We start from the raw sequence: 24,420 nt of genomic DNA, 5'->3' as shown, positions 1-24,420 counted from the left end.
GTAAAAACATGCATGTATTCTCAGTTCCCAAAATAGTTAAAGTAAAAAAGGGATGCTATAACTCACAGTGAAAAAGTAGTAAAGTCGGTACGAGATAAGTAAGCAAGTAGTTGGTCCGAAAGGTCCTCAACCTAAATCAAAAGTTTTACTAAGTCAGTAAATCATTCCCAAAGGTTTAAAAGTATGTAAATTAGGTCTTAAGTATCATCATCAACAACAACATAAGTAAAAAGTAAAGTAAGTTTTCAATCAAGAATAGAGATCGAAACAAAGGCTGACTTCGTTCAGCCACCACGACCTCTATACAAACTGAAATGAGGTGAGACCAGTGGCCATGGCTTCGTATATGAGTCCCCTAGTTGCTGAAAAATTTCTAGATCCAAAATCCTCTTCGTTTGATCGTGGAGACGGTTTAAGTGCGAGTAGGTCAGAAATTTCAGCACAACGTTATAAGGGCGTAGTGACTTCCGGAAGGCTATAAATCCTAAACCGTAAGTCGGATTAAGACGAGTCTTAAACGAAAAGTCATCTAATCGAACCAAAAAATCTGAAAATCAACTTTTCCAGTGGCCCAGGAGCTTGATCAGATCCAGAAAACAGTAAGTAAAGTGCTTCGGTGGATTCTTGGTGCTTGATGCTCATCACGGTTCTCATCCTTGATGCTTATAGCTTCAATTGTACAACTCGTTTATGTGTTTGCATCATCTTTTCCAAGTTTTGAACATCATGACACTAGTGTATGTCTAAGATATGTAGCACAACTCATTTAAGGGTTGTAAGAAGGTTGATGAACCAAAGTTACATCAAGATCTTAGATCCGACACATACATGAGTTCTAATAGTAATATTAAGCTATAAACTTGAATGTAAACTAAATAAACAAGATCTTAAGTTGTAGAACCTAGATCTTAGTTAGATCTTAAAGATCCTAGACTAAAAAGTCTAGATCTAGTGTTCTTAAGTTAAACCCTAAGTTATGGAACTTGGATCTTCACTTTAATAAAACCATAAGTTATGAAACTTAGATTTTTATCTTGTAGAATGTATTTAAGCTTATAAGCTTTTGTTTAAAACAAGATTGGAAGACCATAAGCTATAGAAACTTAGATCCAACACAAGTGTATGTAGTTATAACTAGAAAGTTAAACTTCCATGTTCTTGAACTTCCAAAGTTTAAGCTTTAGTTTCAAGAAAAATGAGATCAAGTTTAACTAGTAATACTTGACCAAAATTATACATAACGAATTTACATACTTACAAAAGAAAGAAATAAACTAAAGTTACAAGTAACAAGTTCATGTTTGTTTCATACATAAGAAGATTCAAGCCAAAGCTTGGATCTTAAGAAAGTTGTGACGACCCGGAAATTTCCGACCAAATTTAAACTTTAATCTTTATATTATTCCGACATGATAAGCAAAGTTCGTTAAGTTAAATCTCAAGAATTTTAAACTGTGTTCATACATTCATTATAACCTCGACCAAATTCTGACGATTCACGAACCGTTATATATAAATAGATATGTATATGTATATATATATATATATATATATATATATATATATATATATATATATATATATATTATAACTTGAGAATATTAATAAAGTATTAAACGTATAATACTTTACACGAACGTATTTGTTTCAATATGATTTTTGACAAAATTAAAAAAATATATATTAAATGATTGAATTATCAGAAACATTGAATTATGATTACAAGTCTCTGTTGAGAGGTCCACTATGATTTAAGAAAATCTATTCCTCTTAACGATATTCAGAATAATTTGCAAAGCTATTTATAAATAAAAACAAAAAGTGTCATTTACGAAAGTTAGACAAAAGTTAGTGGAGAATTGGTTTCCATAATATTCTATTAATCTATTTTCAAACGTACAAAGACGTTTTCAGTTTAAAAAGAACTTTATTATTAAAACGTATATAAATTTTATAAATATCTAGAATCACTTTTGACAACTCATTACTTAACCAGTATAATAAATATAACGATATTTATATTTTATTTCATTAAATATATATAACGATTTAAATTAATATTATATATATTTATACGCGTATTATACATACATAGTTTTTACACTTTTACTATACTTTAACTTTACCTTTACTTTACTTTTACTTTACTTTAACTTTAATAATTCACTTTAATAATTCATACTTTAATAATTCATACTTTAATAATTCATACTTTAATAATTCATATTTTAATAATTCACTTTAATAATTCAAAAATCTATTATAAATAGAATTCAATAGGTTTCATTATTTCATAGAAACAAGAAAATATATTTCTCCAAACTCTCTCAATCGATATATATATATATATATATATATATATATATATATATATATATATATATATATATATATATATATATATATATATATATATATATATATATATATATATATATATATATATATATATATATATATATATATATATATATATATATATATATATATATATATATATATTTGCTCTGTATTATTTCAAGATATTATTAGTATACATAAAATATTACGACGGAGTGCTGTCCGAGTGATTTCAAAATAGTTTTTTTAATGAGTCGAAGCTAAGGAAATTATGGGTTATAGCTATGGAGGTGATTGGTATGGTTCATGGGTATGCTCGTGTGGTCAATCTAGTGTTTATCATCTCCGTTGCATCTACATACTTTCCTGCAATATTGAATCTCAATATTGATACGTTCGTGAATCCGAGGCCAACCTTGCACTTGTTAAATGACTATGTATTTTTACTACGAAATACAGTATTGTGAGTTTCATTTGCTCCCTTTTATATATATTTTTGGGACTAAGAATACATGCGCTGTTTTTATAAATGTTTTACGAAATAGGCACAAGTACTAAAACTAATTCTACATGGGTTTAAACCAGAAATATACCCTTAGCTTGGTAACATTAAACTACTTGTCTATGTACGGTAGGCGCGAATCCTAAAGATAGATCTATTGGGCCTGACAAACCCCATCCTGACTATGGGATGCTTTAGTACTTCGAGGTTATTTTAAACACACCTGATCTGGTGTACTTCAGAGGGTAAAACATGAACGTTAAGGCTTGTTACCGGGTGCCTACAACTTATAGAATACTTTTATACACTTGCGAGTGTACATATATTTATAAACGGAAATCTTGTGGTCTATTAATATATTGAAATGATTGTTATGATAAACCTATGAACTCACCAACCTTTTGGTTGACACTTTAAAGCATGTTTATTCTCAGGTATTAAAGAAATCTTCCGCTGTGCATTAGCTCATTTTAAGGATATTACTTGGAGTCATTCATGGCATATTTTGAAAGACGTTGCATTCGAGTCATTGAGTTCATCAAGATTATTATTAAGCCAATTATAGTTGGATGTATTATGAAATGGTGTGCATACCGTCAACTTTCGTTGTAAAGAAAGTTTGTCTTTTAAAAACGAATGCAATGTTTGTAAAATGTATCATATAGAGGTCAAATACCTCGCGATGTAATCAACTATTGTAAATCGTTTATAATGTATATGAACTGGTCCTTTCAAAAATAAACCTTAAGTTCACAAAACATGAACACAAGTGAGATCTTAAAGCTTATGAGCTTTAGATCTTTATAATACTTCAAGTGTAGAACCATAAGCTAACAAGCTTAGATTCTTGTTCTTGACTTCTCATCAAATAAAGGATGGAAGAAGCAAGATTACATGAAGATACAAGCTAGAAAGCTTGATCTTTAATAACAAACAACAAACTAGTAATTTGATGATGATACTAGTCGACTTCAAAGGAAGAAAGAAGAAGAAAAAATAAAGTTTTCCACTTACGATTTAGAGAGAAAGTTGAGAGAAATAAAGTGTAAGTATGTTGTGTGTGTGAAATGAAGTAGAAACTAGCAAATAAGTAGCACAAAAAAAGTGGAGCTCACTCCTCCCTTGCTAGAACCGTCGGCCTTAATGGCCAAAAGGGGAAGTCAAAACTCATCTTTCAAGTGTGGGAGGATGGTGAATGCTAGGAAGAGTAATAAGTTAAATGCATGGAAAGTTGGTGCTTGCATGCTTGAGACATCTTTATCTCCAACACTTAGCTTAATTAATCTTGTTTAACCTTAAAGAATTATTAGCATAATAGTGGGCTTACTAGTTAATCCATTAAGAAAAGTAGGGTGGGCTTCCAAGTCCAATAATATAAGCCCAAGTATAAGTAAGCAACAAATTAGTAAAAAAAGCCCAAGTAATTAACTACTTACATTAGTTAATTAGAAATAATTAATAACAATTAATTATGAACGTAAATAATATTCGAAATATTATTCGTGAAAAGCACGTGTCGAAAAGACGAGTCGGGACATGAAAAGTCAAATATGGTAACAAGTAAAATGTATAAGAATACATTTATTAACACGCAAGTATTAATAATAAATATTATTAATATAAGTTGGAAAATTCAGGGTCGTTACATATTGTGAATCGTTTATAATGTATGTGAACGGTTCCTTTCATTTGATACGGAGTATAATTTTTTAGTTTTGAGGTTTAACTTTTTTTAATAAAATTAATTAGTGTTTATGACATCATGTAGGTGCTTTTAAAAATTTTCTTTTTCTTTTTGATTTTTTCATAATAAATGGATTAGCCTTATAATGATATCATCATTATAAGATTTTAATAGAAACTAGAGAAATTTACTCAAATAAGCACTTTTAGGCCTCTCTCTCAAATATTAGCGGTGTCAGACGAAAATTTTCAAAAATAAGTATAGATTTCGCCCAAATTCTAGGTGAATTAAGCGGAAATGTTGATATCCAATGAAAACACTCCACGTCAGCATTAAACTTACGCCTACCTTTTTTTAGAGTTTTATAATATGATTTCGCCTAACCTACCCAATTTAGGCTAATCAGGCGAAAAAGTTCTTAGGTGAATTGTGCTTAACTTTTTAACCAATCAAAAACTGCACAAGTGTTTAATTTTTTCGCCTAACTTAATATATTTTGGCGATTTAGGCGAAATCTTGTAAAAGTCACCTCTGCCTACGTTTTGAGTTCAAACTTGCCTAACTTAATGAAGATCAAGATGCAAGCTACAAAGTGGTCCTCATCTTTCATAATTGCTTGCTAGAGATCTAACTTATGAGACATCATCATCTTTCATCATCATCATCACCTTGTTAGATAACATACAAATTCATCCGCTAAATTTAATTTCCCTTATAATTTTTGTTTGTGTGTGTGTTACCGCCTAAATGGGACAGGTCGACTGGGTTGATTGTCATACCCCGTCCTAATCCACCTGGACGAAGTCTTTAGCAGATGGTCCCATTGCGAGGTACTGACCTCTATATGCCATGAACGACTTCATGTAATATCTTTAAAATGAGCAAATGCATAGCGAAAGATTTCTTTCATACCTGAGAATAAACATGCTTTCAAGTGTCAACCAAAAGGTTGGTGAGTTCATAGGTTTATCATAAAATAATCAAATTCATCATTTTGATAGACCACAAGATTTAAATGCTGCATGGTACAAATGGGCTCGAATTCTACACCCACCTGTAATGTACATGCGATATCTTTTAAATACAGTACACCTTTCTCGTGTACGAAATCATTTTCACAAATCTTAGTTTCCGTACACATATCTCGTGCACAAAAACTAATACACATAACCTGTGTATAAAAATCATTCTCTCGATACATAACATTCACATCAATTGGTGGCAATTATCATGTCAACATAATTCAATGGTGGCAATTATCATGTCCACATAATTCAAGGGTGGCAATTATCATGTCCACATAATTCAATGGTAGCAATTATCATGTCCACGTAATTCAACGGTGGTAATTATCATGTCCACATAATTCAACGGTGGCAATTATCATGTCCACATAATTCAACGGTTACAATTATCATGTCCACATAATTCAATGGTGGAAATTATCATGTCCACATAATTCAATGGTGGAAATTATCATGTCCACATAATTCATTCGAGGAATGTTTTGCTTATGTCTATCTCGTCAAACATTTATAAAAGCATTTCATGTATTCGCAGTTCAAAATATATTGCAAAAGCATTTAGTAAAGCAGTTGTAAAAACAGCGCATGTATTCTCAGTCCCAAAAATGTAAAGAGTAAAAGGGAATCAAATGAACTCACAATACTGTTTTGTAGTAAAAATACATATGACGACATTGAACAAGTGTAGGGTTGGCCTCAGATTCACGAACCTATATCAATTGTGTATCTTATTAAAACATATAATGGAAATCATAAAATTTTATTAATTAATTATATAATATTTATACCTTTGTTGTTGTAGTTTATATAGAATTTTTTTTACTAGGTTTTGTCTATATATTATATCTTAAGTTATATATATACATATATATATATATATATATATATATATATATATATATATATATATATATATATATATATATATATATATATATGTTTAATATACATTTATAGGTAATATAAGTATATTTTATATACCAATTCTATATTCTATATTTGTTATAATAATGATAATAATGATAATCTGAAATAAAAATGGTAGTTTTAATAATTATGAATATTTTAATAATAATGATACCTTAAATAAATATGATAATAGAAATGATATTACAAATAAGAATTACATTAATATTAATAATAATAATACTAGTAGTGAAAATTTTTGATATAAATTGATACTTTTAATAAAAGTGATAATTTTTATAATAATGATAATACTAATAATATTCTTAATTATATTACTATTACTAATGTTAATAATAATAATAATAATAACATTGTTAGTCTTAAAATCATGTTAATAATAATAATACTAATACTAGTAGTAGTAATAATAATAATAATAATAATAATAATAATAATAATAATAATAATAATAATAATAATAATAATAATAATAATAACTATTAAAACTACCTTAAAATCTTCCAAAAAAAAATGTGTCACAACCCTCAAAATGGACCAGGGGTAATTGTGACCAATCATATCATAACACAGTTGTATAAACGAGAACGACTCTATATGAGACTTTTTAAATAAAACCTTTGTTAATAAAACAGCGGAAGCAGTAATACATGTTTACATTATTATTAAAACGTAAAATAAATGTTTATGAACTAAAATATAATATGCGATGTGGACTCCATGCAAGCATCAAATCTATCATCACAAAGTTGCAAACAGCTAGCTCAATCATCACCTGAGACAAAACATGCTTAAAGTGTCAACCAAAAAGGTTGAGTGAAATTCACAGGTTTATAAATAATATCCAAAGTTTTAGAGCACAAGATTTAGTTTAAAGTTGATTGATATAGAAATATCAATCTACAAGTGTTGCTGCATTTTGTAATATCGCTACTAAACAAGTTTACCCTATGACACCTTGTATTGTCAGTGTCGTGGAATCATTATTATGTAACCAAAGACCAACGGTCGAATGGTTAGAGATGTTACTCTCAATAGGCCTACTCACAATAATTAAGTTTGCATTAAAACGTAGCAATTGACGATATTACGGTAGAGATTTAGCATGAATCAAAGCATGACAACATAGTTAACAATTTAGTACTTGTGTCTAAGCGTAAAACAGTTATAAAGCAAGCATGTGTCTCACCCCAAAAGGTGTAAAACAGTTATGAAACAGTAAAAAGTGGGGCTATGAAGTTCACCTTAGTAGCACAAAAGAGTATTCCACGAAAGAATTGAACGGAAGGACGTGACCGAGATCTCAACCTAGAGATAGAACGTACGATCTGACATTGCCTAATAGAAAATAGTATATAGTACTATATTGATAGTAATGGTTCACTAAAGAATTTCCATTTTCGGAAGGTTACTATTTATGGAAAGTTTCCACTTATAGTAATTTTCCAATTTTAGAAAGTTCGGGTTAATCTTTAGCAAGATGTTGTATAACTTTACTCAAACTTCGTTGCTATCAAATAAGTCAGGAATGACCAGATGTAACCGGGGGCCCAGGACTCTTGACCAGAATCTAAGTCATGGCATTCGAGATCCACAAGCTTACCCATAAATGACAACCTAGACATCATTCACTTACGACCGTGAGTAGCGATGAAGTTCACATGAATTGTACATTATCTTTGATTAACCTTCACTTTCGGTTTATATGTTATTATATATGTTATATTATATTTATTAATGTATTAACAATTTGATTATATTATATTATATACTATAAGTTATTATTATTAAATTAGTATAGTTATAAAATAAGTGTTTATTAATAATGTATTATTATTAACTTACATTGTAAGCATTATACTTTATTATATAGTATACTTAGTTATTAACCGTAAGTTATAATAATAATATTAATTTAGTATATGTAATATACTTATGTTAATCGAAAATCATACTAATATATTTTAATTCAAATATTAATTCATTAAATATTATATTTATAATTTTTATAAACTTAGTTAATTATACAATTCAGTAGGATATTTTATAAAAATAATTTTATCAAGTTTTTGTATTTATTTCCCACTTTTCTTTATATATATACTCGGTTTATATTAATCAAATTTAATTAGGTAATAAAAATTAAATCGACCTAAATAAATAATTTTATATTTTTTACAGGTTCTATATTATGTAAATATGTTATAAAAATTATTAAATCAAATTTTATATCAAAATATTATTTATTTAATGTTTTCTAATTATTTAACCATTGTAATCGACCTATAATTAAATAAATAGGAAAAATAATTTAAAAATAATTTTTATATTTTTTTAAAGTATCTAGTGATGCTACTAATCATATACAAATTTTATAAAAATATTTAATTCACGTTTGTATTTATTTTGTATTTTCTTTATTATTTCTCTCGGTTTAGAATAATGCAAAAGTAAATTATTTTTAAATACTAATAATCCCATTTATTTAATTTTTATAATTTTTGCTTGTTTATAAAAGTATAATAATCTCAAAAAAAATTTATAATTATTTTTATTACTGTTTAATATTTTATTACAAATTTTATATTGTTTTTATGTTTAAATAATACATAATTTGTATTTAATTATAAATAATATTCCATAAATTATCAAAATTATTTTTATACATCATAATACTTATAATACTAATTATAGCATGTAAAAATAATTTATATATATTAAATTCAAATTTTTAAAGAATATACAAAAAAATAAAAACAATTCGATAAAAAATATAGAAAATACCTCAAGTACTTTCCCAAGTTTGTGAGAGAGTTTTTCCAAAGATTTGATACAAGTTTTTATGAAATAGAAGTGAGTATTTATAGAAAAAAATGGTTGGTGAAAAGAAAAAATATAAATAAAATAAATGTGCCAGTTTTGACAAAAAATAAAAACATGTTAAAAATGTTTTTAATAAGTTTTTGTTTTTGAAAATATTTAGTCAAAATTCATGGGCTCATTATTTAATTTATAAAAAAAATCTCTTTTTTTATAAGCTGAAAATATATATATAATGATTAAAATAACTTATCATTTAATTAATAATTATGTTTCATATAGTTTTAAATATAATACACATTAATATTAATATTAACTAAAGTTATTTTATATAATTAGTATAAACTTTAGTTAACAAAAAGTGTCAACTAAAAATAAATATTTGATCAATGTCAAATTTAATTATATATTACGTATGGATAACAACCCTATAGTCAAATTAGTCAATTCAGGTATGGAAATATGAGGGTTGTTATAGTACCTACCCGTTAAAAGAAATTTCGTCCCGAAATTTAGTTGTTGCCATTAATCGGTGTTGTTCGTACATAGACGAGGATATTTACGTTTTATTTGGTTTTCACGTTCCCAGGTATGCTCGGCGCCTTGCGTGAATTCCAACGGATAGAATATTGTTCTGTTTCAAGAATTAAAATCATACAAACCATAATTTCTACAAGTTCTTCTACGAAGTGCATTTTATTATTAATGCGGAGATCATTCAAAATGATGATGTTATACAAGTCATTTCAGTAAATTGGATATTTATAATGTGTTATGAATAATATCGAGCTCATTTAAACCTTGAGCGTTTATGCCACCACGCTAGGGTAGACAAAATAGAGAGGAGTTCATGAAAATCATAGTCGTGAAATTTGATAGAGATTGTCATTCTTTACAACAAGAATGATGAATATGAGTTGAAAATATTGTTTTATCAACATTGGGTAATATGGATAAAACGATTCGATTATAGGAAGAGTATAAATGAAGTTATCTTAAAAGTTTGAAATAAGGAAATATCAGTTTGCCTTAACTTTTGACATAATTAAAGGTGATTTCCGGAATTCAAGGGATTTAAAGGAAATCTTTATAATCTGTATAAGATTTGATTCTCCGGTAATTAAGGAAATTAAAATTGCCTTGATTGTTGTGTCTAGAATTTTGCTATAAATTAGCTTCTTCTGTTTCATTATCTTCACCACTTCTATACTTTCTTTCTCGATTCATACTTCCAAAGATTGTGAAAATGCTCCATCCAGTTCTTATCCTGGATATTTTTCTGACTATCGTTTCTATCATTCTTCTTTTTCATTTACCCCAAGAGGAACCTGTTTACTTCTACAATTACCTTGGGGTTATAGTGTTTTTAATTCTCCCGTGTCTTTATGTTGCTATACGCATTGATATACACGGTTTGTAATTTCCGTGTTGTTATCGGGCTTTATATTTTCCCTTATATGTCGGAGCTCTATGCTCTTGTTTTTCCTTCCCGACTTCAAGTCAAGCGAATAATGGTCTAGAATTCGTAGGTATGGAGTTTCGAATGATCATAATATACAAAGCAGAAGGAAAGGTAATAGCACGATTTGATTTGTCAAATTACTAGAATTACTAAGGATAGAACTATCAAGAATATATGTTCTTGATATGTTCAGAGGTTAAGTAGAATGTAAAAGTCATGTAACATGGCAAATGATGATTATAAAGTCTATGAGTCATCATCTTCCATTAAAAATTTAGCATGACTTACTGTAATATAATCACGTTGGCCTGACGTCATTATATTATACTAACTCATGCTTCAATTTCAAACACTACCTCAAATCATTCAAAATTTAAACTTGTATGTTATAGAAATATAGAAACTAAAACAGTTTCCTTTATTATGTAACACAGATAGTGCGAAGTGATAAATAATTTCGGACAAGAATAGTTATGAAGGTATCTTCAGAAATATAGAGGATATTTATAATGAAAGATACGATGATATCTTAGAATTTTCTAAGATCCAATGATAATGAGGAAAATTCTTCTGTAAGGATTTAGAATGTGTAAGGAGATCTTTTGTGGTTTTCATCAGAATTCAAATCATCTAGATTCTTTGATTACAGGTTTAGTCCTTGTGATTTGTCCATGGTCTCCTTCATGGTTAGCTCAATCCGTTTTTCAGTTCTAAATCCGAGCTTTTTCAATATGTCATTCTTTATCATCAAAATTTTGGCCATTAAGACCACCTATAGCTTTTGCTGCTTCGTCAGCATTCTCAAGGTTAACGAATCTGAATCATTGATTATCAATCCGAGGTGTTTTCAAGAATTTTGAATTTGAAGTGTTTAAGCGTAGGATGTAACCATCAATGGTTCTAATTTTGGTGGTTTGACGTGATAATTCATCACAAAATACGAATGAATATATATATGAATTTAGTAATCTTTAGGAAGATAACACCTGCTAAAGCTTTACTTGGATTCTGATATGTCAAAATTAGAATATGTAATTGAATTTGTACGAAAATGGTTGTTCTTTAGTGAACGGATACATATATCTTGTGAACGTAAGTAGTATAGTTACTGATTATTGAATCAGAATTGAAGAATGTACAATGCAACATATTAATGTGAGATATAAATATTTCTCGGGTATTACCTACCCGTTAAAATATTTTCACAATTAACAGTTTGTACAAAAGAACTTTAATTACAATCTTTATGGAGATATACGTTCATATATGTATTCTTCAAATATAATATAGATTTAATGAGTTAATATTATATTAAAATCATTTGATTTGCGGTTGGAACAAGAATAAATAATCTTCAAAACTTGAGAGATTACATAATCGTCGCGGAATATTTCTTTAATGGAGTTATGAATCAATACTTCATCGTTCATTTTTATTGATATACCTCGGTATATGATATTGGTGCTCGTGGAATTCTTGTGAAATTCACAAGACACGAATAATGTTTTCTAAAAAGTTTCGAGTACATCGAAAATGGAAGTGTAAAATCAGACATGTATTTGAATAATACACTTGATTTATTATGAAATGTAGTTTATTGTGCTAAAGCAGTGATTAACGATCATTAAGTCATTAACGAAGGATGTACATTATAGCATATTAATGATATGAATTAACCAAGTAGTACATACTAGTTAAGATTTACACGTAATAGCTTAGTATGAAAAGATTTATTATTGTTTCAAACCATATATATATATAAAGTATACATATATAATTCTTCAGGAAGAATGTGTCAATACATCTTAACTCATTATTACTAATATTCCTTGGTATCTATGGGGCGTATGATGTTGATATCCGAGGTACTGAGTGTGATGTTGAGGCGTGAAATGCAGATGTTGTTGTTTGTGATGCTGATGCTCTTGGTGGTGATGTTGATGGTGCTTACAATGCTTGTGGTGTTGGTGATGTTGGTGGTATTGTTGGTACTAGTGGTGCTGGTTATGTTGCTGGTGTTGCTTGTGGTACTTGGGTAGTAGGTGTGAGCCTAGCTTCCAAATCGTGCACTGTTTCCTCCATGGTTTCTACTTTTTGCTCGATTCTATGGATTTGTTCTACCCATTCCTCCGTAAGGTTTGTCAATTCTTGATATTTAGTTCGAAGTCTTCTAACTTCTTCTAATAACCCTATCTGGTTAGAATTCGGGAGTAGAGGACGAATACTGTCTTGGGATACATCGAGTCGACCTTCGAGGTGGAAAATCCTTGCGAAAAGAGTGAAAGTGGTATTGCGAACAGGTTCGTTGGTAAGTGGATCGAGTACTCCGACTTTTGGTGGTAAGTTTGGCTCGTGATAAGGAGTACCTTCTTCATTTCTCCATAGGGTGAGTATTTCGCGAACCCATCCCCATTTTCTGAAGAAATCTCGGTAATTGATCGGTGGGTGTGCTCCCGTCATGCTATCTTCGGAGCTAGAGGAACTTGAGGAATCAGGTGAGAAATCCATATTATGTGTTTGGAATAAGGTTTGATATGAAATGGGTGTTGAATATTAAATGATATATTCGTCTCCTTGAATACGTATATATAGAAAAAGATTTCCGTAATTTACGGAAGAAATTTAGGAAAAGTGTTAGACAAAGTCTATTGGGATAGATATGATAAGATACGATTTGTCTATACTCCATTTATGCAATAATTGCAGTATGACGTGTCTAGATTAAAAATGATAAGTATGTAATCAGATAATGATTTAAGATTTTCAATTCGTAATGGCCTATTCAGGTCTAGGGCTTGAGCTATAGGATCCCTTAAATTGGTAATCCAAACCCTTCAAATCTAGAGTTTCGTAGACGCCATCCGTCAAGAAAATTCAATGATCAAAAATAACGAGAAAACAAAGATTTAAAAGTAACGAATATGATTAGTGATGACATTATAATATCTTTGAGATTCTCGATAACTCAATGACATTTTCCGGTTCGCAAACCAATGCATAAAGGCATAAAGCATATAGGTACGTGGTATAACAAGGAGGTTATATACGTTTGAGTATGAATAGTAGCAAATATTGGAGTTTCAAAAATCATGGATAATATTTCATGTAATACATATGTAATACACAAAACCATGATAGATGACATAGGAATGTCGAGAACGGTGTCGCATTTAAATGTGGTGGCGGAATTGAATAGTACTTAGGAGAATGAGCAGAGTTCTTAGATTGGCTCGGCATTCTAAGATAAGTAAAGTTTATAAAGTATAGTGTAGCATTTAACAGTTAAAGACAACAATTAAAGGCACTATAGTCAAAGGAAGTTGTAGTCCTACATTGCTAAGGTACCTAATTGTATAAGGCACACTTAAAATGCAATCATAGTTCTCTACAATAGCATGCTCTGATACCAATCTGTCACAACCCCCAAAATGGACCAGGGGTAATTGTGACCAATCATATCATAACACAGTTGTATAAACGAGAACGACTCTATATGAGACTTTTTAAATAAAACCTTTGTTAATAAAACAGCGCAAGCAGTAATACATGTTTACATTATTATTAAAACGTAAAATAAATGTTTATGAACTAAAATATAATATGCGATGTGGACTCCATGCAAGCATCAAATCTATCATCACAAAGTTGCAAACAGCTAGCTCAATCATCACCTGAGACAAAACATGCTTAAAGTGTCAACCAAAAAGGTTGAGTGAAATTCACAGGTTTATAAATAATATCCAAAGTTTTAGACCACAAGATTTAGTTTAAAGTTGATTGATATAGAAATATCAATCTAAAAGTGTTGCTACATTTTGTAATATCGCTACTAAACAAGTTTACCCTATGACACCTTGTATTGTCAGTGTCGTGGAATCATTATTATGTAACCAAAGACCAACGGTCGAATGGTTAGAGACGTTACTCTCAATAGGCCTACTCACAATAATTAAGTTTGCATTTAAACGTAGCAATTGACGATATTACAGTAGGGATTTAGCATGAATCAAAGCATGACAGCATAGTTAACAATTTAGTGCTTGTGTCTAAGCGTAAAACAGTTATAAAGAAAGCATGTGTCTCACCCCAAAAGTTGTAAAACAGTTATGAAACAGTAAAAAGTGGGGCTATGAAGTTCACCTTAGTAGCACAAAAGAGTATTCCACGAAAGAATTGAACGGAAGGACGTAACCGAGATCTCAACCTAGAGATAGAACGTATGATCAGACATTGCCTAATAGAAAATAGTATATAGTACTATATTGATAGTAATGGTTCACTAAAAAATTTCCATTTTCGGAAGGTTACTATTTATGGAAAGTTTCCACTTATAGTAATTTTCCAATTTTAGAAAGTTCGGGTTAATCTTTAGCAAGATGTTGTACAACTTTACTCAAACTTCGTTTCTATCAAATAAGTCAGGAATGACCAGATGTAACTGGGGGCCCAGGACTCTTGACCAGAATCTAAGTCATGGCATTCGAGATCCACAAGCTTACCCATAAATGGCAACCTAGACATCATTCACTTACGACCGTGAGTAGCGATGAAGTTCACATGAATTGTACATTATCTTTGATTAACCTTCACTTTAGGTTTATATGTTATTATATATGTTATATTATATTTATTAATGTATTAACAATTTGATTATATTATATTATATACTATAAGTTATTATTATTAAATTAGTATAGTTATAAAATAAGTGTTTATTAATAATGTATTATTATTAACTTACATTGTAAGTATTATACTTTATTATATGGTATACTTAGTTATTAACCGTAAGTTATAATAATAATATTAATTTAGTATATGTAATATACTTATGTTAATCGAAAATCATACTAATATATTTTAATTCAAATATTAATTCATTAAATATTATATTTATAATTTTTATAAATTTAGTTAATTATACAATTCAGTAGGATATTTTATAAAAATAATTTTATCAAGTTTTTGTATTTATTTCCCACTTTTCTTTATATATATACTCGGTTTATATTAATCAAATTTAATTAGGTAATAAATATTAAATCGACCTAAATAAATAATTTTATATTTTTTACAGGTTCTATATTATGTAAATATGTTATAAAAATTATTAAATCAAATTTTATATTAAAATATTATTTATTTAATGCTTTCTAATTATTTAACCATTGTAATCGGCCTATAATTAAATAAATAGGAAAAATAATTTAAAAATAATTTTTATATTTTTTTTAAAGTATCTAGTGATGCTACTAATCATATACAAATTTTATAAAAATATTTAATTCACGTTTGTATTTATTTTGTATTTTCTTTATTATTTCTCTCGGTTTAGAATAATGCAAAAGTAAATTCTTTTTAAATACTAATAGTCCCATTTATTTAATTTTTATAATTTTTTCTTGTTTATAAAAGTATAATAATCTAAAAAAAATTATAATTATTTTTATTACTGTTTAATATTTTATTACGAATTTTATATTGTTTTTATGTTTAAATAATACATAATTTGTATTTAATTATAAATAATATTCCATAAATTATCAAAATTATTTTTATACATCATAATACTTATAATACTAATTATAGCATGTAAAAATAATTTATATATATTAAATTCAAATTTTTAAAGAATATACAAAAAAATAAAAATAATTCGATAAAAAATATAGAAAATACCTCAAGTACTTTCCCAAGTTTGTGAGAGAGTTTTTCCAAAGATTTGATACAAGTTTTTATGAAATGGAAGTGAGTATTTATAGAAAAAAATGGTTGGTGAAAAGAAAAAATATAAATAAAATAAATGTGCCAATTTTGACAAAAAATAAAAACATGTTAAAAATGTTTTTAATAAGTTTTTGTTTTTGAAAATATTTAGTCAAAATTCATGGGCTCATTATTTAATTTATAAAAAAAATCTCTTTTTTTATAAGCTGAAAATATATATATAATGATTAAAATAACATATCATTTAATTAATAATTATGTTTCATATAGTTTTAAATATAATACGCATTAATATTAATATTAACTAAAGTTATTTTATATAATTAGTATAAACTTTAGTTAACAAAAAGTGTCGACTAAAAATAAATATTTGATCAATGTCAAATTTAATTATATATTACGTATGGATAACAACCCTATAGTCAAATTAGTCAATTCAGGTATGGAAATATGAGGGTTGTTATAAAATGTCATAACCCGGCTCGAACCCGAGACCTCTCGTTCACAAACACTCGCTCTAACCTATGAACCATTAGTGTTTTTCTGATTATTTTCCCGACTCAATCAAATATAGCTCGTATTATTCTGTTTCTTAATTCTCCTTCTTCTCCATAAATTCAATCGACATAATCAACATCTTCATGATCCCTTTTCATCATTTCATTATTCCATCATTCTAATAACTATCATTACCATTTTTCTTCATCTTTGCGTGTAAATATCATCCTTCATTATATGTTTCATATCATAATATCATCTCATATGATCATCATCTTTATCACATAACACTATCATAATATTCCATTATCATATTCATCTTGGTAATCGAACGTAAACATCATTATCACTTCCTAATCATATATCATTTGTCACCTAAAATTATAACCATAACATCATCATAAAATCATATCACGGTTATCATCATCATCTTTATTCATCAACCGTAGCAGGAGAGTCACCATCATCATTAATAAATAACCATTGATATTAGAATGGGAATAGGATTAGAAACGGAATGTATAGCAGCAACAACCTTAAATCGTTTCATCAGGGAACATGAATTGAGTCTTGAGCCAGCATGTATAAAGAGTGGTATAGCCCAATACACCCAAGAAGATTTACGGCCCAAAACATAAATTTGTTTAGAAGGAAAAAGAAAAAGAGTTCGACCCTAGGTAGCAGATGGGTTTACGAGGGAAGAAAGAATTTCGGTGGTGGGGTTGTGATGTTAACATAATTTAGATTAGGCACACAACTTTACAGCAAAGGAAGAATAATATCGATATCCACTCACAACTTACTTTTCAATTAATATCATCTTCTATCATTATCATCATGAACTTTATCATCATACCTAGTGCCACATCCCCAACCAAATTATATTACGGCCCTAGTTGATTAATCAGATAAGATTTACGTATCGGTTGGTGGTCCATAAAAAAATAAGTTAATGGTGACAGGAAAGAAAAACTCGCACGCTAGGATGCCCCATCAGTTTCTTATCATATTTTACTTTTTATCACTTTCGTTGAGTATTAAAATCATAAGCAAGTCACCACTCTATATTATACGCACATCCTCTATCTCCATAGGTTCTTCATCAATTTATTATTTCTATCTTATTTCTTCGATCATAAAATAGCAATAAGAGAGAGTTGCCGCTGCATTATTAATTATTGATGGTTGTATGCTGGCTTGTAAATCAGAAAACAGGAAAAAGAAAAGAAAAAACTAAAGTAGTCTGCTGGTTTGTCGAAGAAGAAAGAAAGAATAAAAGTAATGAATTTATTAAGTTTTTGTAGCCGTTATGGCGAGGGTTTTGAAGGTGGGATTCATAGTGTTTGTATATAAAAAGGTAGCAGTACATATAACTTGAAGAGGTTATTGATTTTGTGGTGTTTGTCGAGTAATTAATACCATAGTCTTAATAGTACATAGTTATATCAAGCATATGATCGTTTTGGGTTTGATTCAAGATGAAACAGAAATCAAATAGGAGTGATGGTGATTTCGAGTTTAAAATGGCGATCGCCGTGTCGGTTCATCAAGAAGAAAATAAAAAGGTATGTACTTATTTATTATGTATGTGCATGTATATATATAACTTTATAGGGAACGAGATTGAGAGTGAGAGTGAATTAATGGCGAGATGTTGATGAATTTTGTTCTTTTCATTTATATTTGCATGTATATATCTAGGGATATAAACAAAGGTAGATAGTGATATATATGGATGGCTAACAAAAAGTGGGTTCATCATGTAACTGGTTGATTGATTTGTAGCAAATGAAAGACGTCGACAGAAATATTCGATTAGGAAGAAGTTGAAGAGAAATAATAAAAGCAGATTGGATTTGTACGATTGATATTGATATCTAACAAACTGGAGACAGAAACAAATTTGGTTAGAGTGTCGATAGGGATAGGAAACTGAATTGTACTCCTTTTTATTTTCATTGTGAGTTGATATCGATTGTTATTTTGTGATATTGTCGACAGGTTTATCAATCAGGAGTAGAAGAAGAAGTTAAAGAAAAATGGAAAGGGATGATGACTAGAAACAGATTATTGTTATTTTGTGTGAATTGAGATCGACTGATGTACGTTTACAGACAGAAGGAATCACTCATGAAAATTAAAAGAAATTTAGAGAACGACGTTAAACAAATTCGTACAACTTGAAGACTTTTAACAATTTTAGACAGGAATCATCAACAATAAAGTTGATTTTGAGTCTCAACAGATTTTGTATATATCTATAATATATTATATCTATGGATTTATTTTCGTGTAATTTTATTATATATCTGTATATATATTTCTTATAATTAATCTTAACAATTAATAAATATATTAATAATACAAATACTCTTAATATTATAAAGAATGATAATAAAAATTTTAAATAAAAAGATAGTTTTTAGTAATTATGTTATTAAATGTTAATTTTATTACTAATAATAATCATAAAGATAATTAAGATCATAATGTTATTACTAATTAATAACATTAGTAATAATAATAATATAATCAATTAAATGTATTATATTTCATATCTATTATGTAATATATAGAAAATAATAATATTAACAATACTGATTTTAATATTAATATTACTATTGATAATAATAATGAAAGTAATGATAATCATATTTAAATTTGTATATTACAATTTATTACTAGTTACCAATTATATAATATATTGAATTTTTAATATTTATTACATATATATATTACAACATATAATATTACAAATTATAAATTCCAATTACCATGTATATATATATACACTCACATATCCATTTACAATTAATTGTTCGTGAATCGTCGGAAACAGTCGAAGGTCAAGTGTATACATGAACACAGTTCAAAGTTTTTGAGACTCAACATTACAGACTTTGCTTATCGTGTCGGAATCATATAAAGATCAAGTTTAAATTTGGTCAGAAATTTCCGGGTCGTCACAGTGCCTACCCGTTAAAGAAATTTCGTCTCGAAATTTGAGTGAGGTCGTCATGGCTATCCATAAAAATATTTTTATGACGAATATGAGTTGATAAATAGGGTTTTATCATTATTGATAAATATAGATAAAATGATTCGATTATGTGGAGCGTTCGAGTGAAGCTGTCATAAAAGATTGAGATAGAGATTTAACTTTTGATGTAGTCACGGTGGGTTTTCAGAATTCAAGGAATGAAAATCTTCGAAATCTATATAAGATTTGATTCTTCGGTAATTAAGAAAATTTAGGATCCTCTTTAATTAAATGCGGTAATCTGCCTCGATTGTTATGTCTGCTATTTCACTATAAATTCACCTTTTTGTTTCCTTATTATCACCATTCTCATCCTACTTCAAGTTAAGCGAATAATGGTCCAGAATTCATAGGTATAGAGTTTTTGGATGACTATAATATTCTAAGTAGAAAGGAAAAGTAATAGCACGATTTGATTTGTAGATTACCGAAAATCGCGGAAGATAGAACTATTAAGAATATATTTTTCTTGATATGTTTGGAGGTTAAGTAGAACGAAAGAGTAATGTAACATGGCACATGATAAGGGTATGATCTACTGTGAACCATTACCACATTCCATTAGAAACTCAGCATGACTTACTGTAATATAATCACGTTGGCCAAGCGTCATTATATTATACTAACTCATGCTTCAATTCCCAACACTTCTCCAGAATTCATTCATAATTTATACTTAGGTTTTACAGAAGTTTCTAATATAACGTAATACAGAAAGCACGAAGAGGTATATAATTTCGGACTAGAATATTTATGAAAATATCCTCAGAAATATCGAAGATATTTATGATGATATTTTGGAATTTCTAAGATCGTAGGTTACTGAAGAAAATTCTTTATCAAGGATTTAGAATAATTAAGGAGCAAGATATTCGCTAGAGATTTTGTCAAGTACAGAATCGCCTGGATTTGTTAAGTACAGGTTTAATCATGGTGATTTGTCCATAGCCTCCTTCATAGTTTTGCATAATCCGCTTTTCATTATCAATTTTCTATTGAGTGTTTCCAACACTCTATTCTTTATCATCAAACTTTTGGCCATTAAGACAATCTACAGTTTTGCTACTTTATCAGCATTCAAAGTTATCATAACTAAATCATTGGTTATCAATCCGAGGTGTTTCAAGAATTTCGAAGGATTTGAACGTAGATTGTAATTGTCAAGATATATATGAGGAAATCAAGTGGCAAACTTATATATCAAAGTTATAATAAGGCTAATCCGAATGAAAATCGAAGTTGATTTGCTGGAGCTGTGACAAAATTTGGCTAATTTTGGAAAGGTATTATAAAGTTATTTTAGATAATAACACGCCAATGGATCTGGCATAGTTTTGAATTCAAAGTATGGCTTTGAAAGATGTAGGAACCTAAAAGTGATGTCTTCTATTAAATCTTGACTTGGATTTTGATCGGTCAAAATCCGAATATGAAATTAAATTTGAATGAAAATGGTTATTCTTTGGTGAACGGATACGTATATCTGAAGTTGTAAGTAGGATAGTAAATGATTTTTGAATCGGTTTTGAAAAATGTACAGTGTAACTTATTAATGTGAAATCTAAATATTCCTCGGGTGTTACCTACCCGTTAAAATATTTTCACCATTAACAGTTTGTACAAAAGAACTTTTAATTACAATCTTTATGAAAACATATATACATATATATTTTATTCAGATGTAACCATGGATTTAATGAGTCAATATGATATTAAACTCATATGATTTTCATTTTGAGCTAGAATAAGTAATCTCTAAAACTATTAGGAACCACATATTCTTCGCAGAATATTTTCTTCAATGAAGTTATGGATCAATACTTCATCGTTCATTGTTGTTGGTACTCTTTGGTATCTATGGCTCATATGATGTTGATATTCGAGGTATAGATTTTGATGTTGAGGTGTAAGATGCGGATGTTGCTGAAGCTGGTAAGTTTTGCACCATATTCTCCACATTGATTACTCGAGCGCGAAGCTCGTTGAATTCTTCCATTATTTCGGGATGATTGTTTGTCGGAAGGAGTGGATGAATAAGGTTTAGAATTGTGGGTAGAATATAATCGTGTCGAGCTACTCTGAAAATGAGAGAGAAGATGGTATTACGAATAGGTTCGCCGGTAAGTGCTTCAGGTTCTTCGTCAAGAGGTTAATTCGGTTGGTGGAAAGGATCACCTTCTTCACGTCTTCATTGGTTAAGTCGACTACGAACCAATCAGATGAATTGGGGATGGCTGATTGGTTGATTCATTCTAGTGACACTGCTTTCGGAGCTTAGATGAAACTCCATATCGGAATAGCTGTCGGATTCCGAAGAACTTGAACTAGTGGCGAGTTCCATTTCGTACGACTGAATAAAGGGTTTATCGATATGAAATGATTTCCGGCTATCGGGTGATATCCTAATTATATATAATATCTATATATATAGAACAAAAGATTTCGTAGATTACGGAGGAATTTACAGAATATGCCAGGCAAAGTTTACAGTAACAGATACGCTAAGATATGAATTAGCAGATACGCTAAGATATGAATTTTGTCTATACATTTTTCATACAATCAATGCAGTAAGATGTGTCTAGACTAAGAATGATAAGAAAGTGATTCCCTAAGAATGATAAGCAGGTAATTTTAGACACGAAATGATAAGCAAAACTTTTGACATGCAGACACGGTCGAAGTCCAGACTCGCTAATGCATCTAAACAACTATCAGTTAGACACACTAATGCAAGACCTGGTTCGCTAAGACCACCGCTCTGATACCACCTGTCAATACAGTGGGGACAACCACCGTCCCACCCAGTGCCTTTTCAGCTAAACGCCTGGTGACCACTGAGTGTACCTCAGATACTGATTTTAGGGCCTGCCTCTCGGCTACTGCCAACCCTCGTAAGGGATCGCAAGGAGTAAGAGCCAATACTTCGCCACATGTCACACTGTGAGAACCTCCTTTACGACTAACCCGCCACACATGGACGCGGTTATACCAGCTCTAATACCACCTGTCATACCCCGTCCTAATCCACCAGGACGAAGTCTTCAGCAGATGGTCCCATTGCGAGGTACTAACCTCTATATGCCATGAACGACTCCATGTAATATCTTTAAAATGAGTAAATGCACAGCGGAAGATTTCTTTCATACCTGAGAATAAACATGCTTTCAAGTGTCAACCAAAAGGTTGGTGAGTTATAGTCCCATTTTTACTATCTAATATTTTTGGGATGAGAATACATGCAGTTTTGAAAATGATTTACAAAATAGATACAAGTATTGAAACTACATTCTATGTTGAATCGTTATACCGGATATCACCCTTGTTGAACTTGGTAGCCTAAGAATTGGTGTTTATTATAATTGCCACCATTGAATTATGTGGAAATGATAATTGCCACCGTTGAATTATGTGGACATGATAATTGCCACCATTGAATTATGTGGACATGATAATTGCCACCATTGAATTATGTGGAGATGATAATTGCCACCAATTGATGTGAATGTTATGTATCGAGAGAATGATTTTTATACACAGGTTATGTGTATTAGTTTTTGTGCACGAGATATGTGTACGGTTACTAAGATTTGTGAAAATGATTTCGTACACGAGAAAGGTGTACTGTATTTAAAAGATATTGCATGTACATTACAGGTGGGTGTAGGATTCGGGCTCATTTGTACCATGCAGCATTTAAATCTTGTGGTCTATCAAAATGATGAATTTGATTGTTTTATGATAAACCTATGAACTCACCAACCTTTTGGTTGACACTTGAAAGCATGTTTATTCTCAGGTATGAAAGAAATCTTCCACTGTGCATTTGCTCATTTTAAAGATATTACATGGAGTCGTTCATGGCATATAGAGGTTAGTACCTTGCAATGGGACCATCTACTGAAGACTTCGTCCAGGTGGATTAGGACGGGGTATGACATTGATGGCCCGCAAGATGGGTAGGTTGGGTAACCAGATTAAACTACTTTCAACAAATTTTATTGTTGCCTGTTTGGCACTTTCTAATTTGTTGTCTTTCAAAAGTAAACTAGGACAAGAAGCTCATGATAAGGTATATAACTTTGTTATCACTATATATTTTTTTGTCATTCATAATTTGTATTTGTTGTATTAATATGTATTAGTTATGTATGCATTGCAGCGGGATGTAATAGGTATTGATAAGGCACAACTCTTTAAAGATCCATATGACCTTTTTTTTTTAAATAGTTTCCTTTCAAAAAAAATATAGCTAAAAATTCTATTTGTCCTACCTGAGTCAAAGCATAGCCCATATTGAAATTATCAAGTAAGTGGTTTATAATGTCTTAAGTCCAGAGTTATGTTTATTAATTAAAATTATCATTGAGTAACTACATTCATATCTATTTACAG

This window comes from Rutidosis leptorrhynchoides, chromosome 1 (assembly GCF_046630445.1).
Source record: "Rutidosis leptorrhynchoides isolate AG116_Rl617_1_P2 chromosome 1, CSIRO_AGI_Rlap_v1, whole genome shotgun sequence".
NCBI classification, from domain to species: domain Eukaryota; kingdom Viridiplantae; phylum Streptophyta; class Magnoliopsida; order Asterales; family Asteraceae; genus Rutidosis; species Rutidosis leptorrhynchoides.
The sequence above is the reverse complement of the archived record's forward strand: the minus strand, read 5'-3'. Positions refer to the sequence as shown.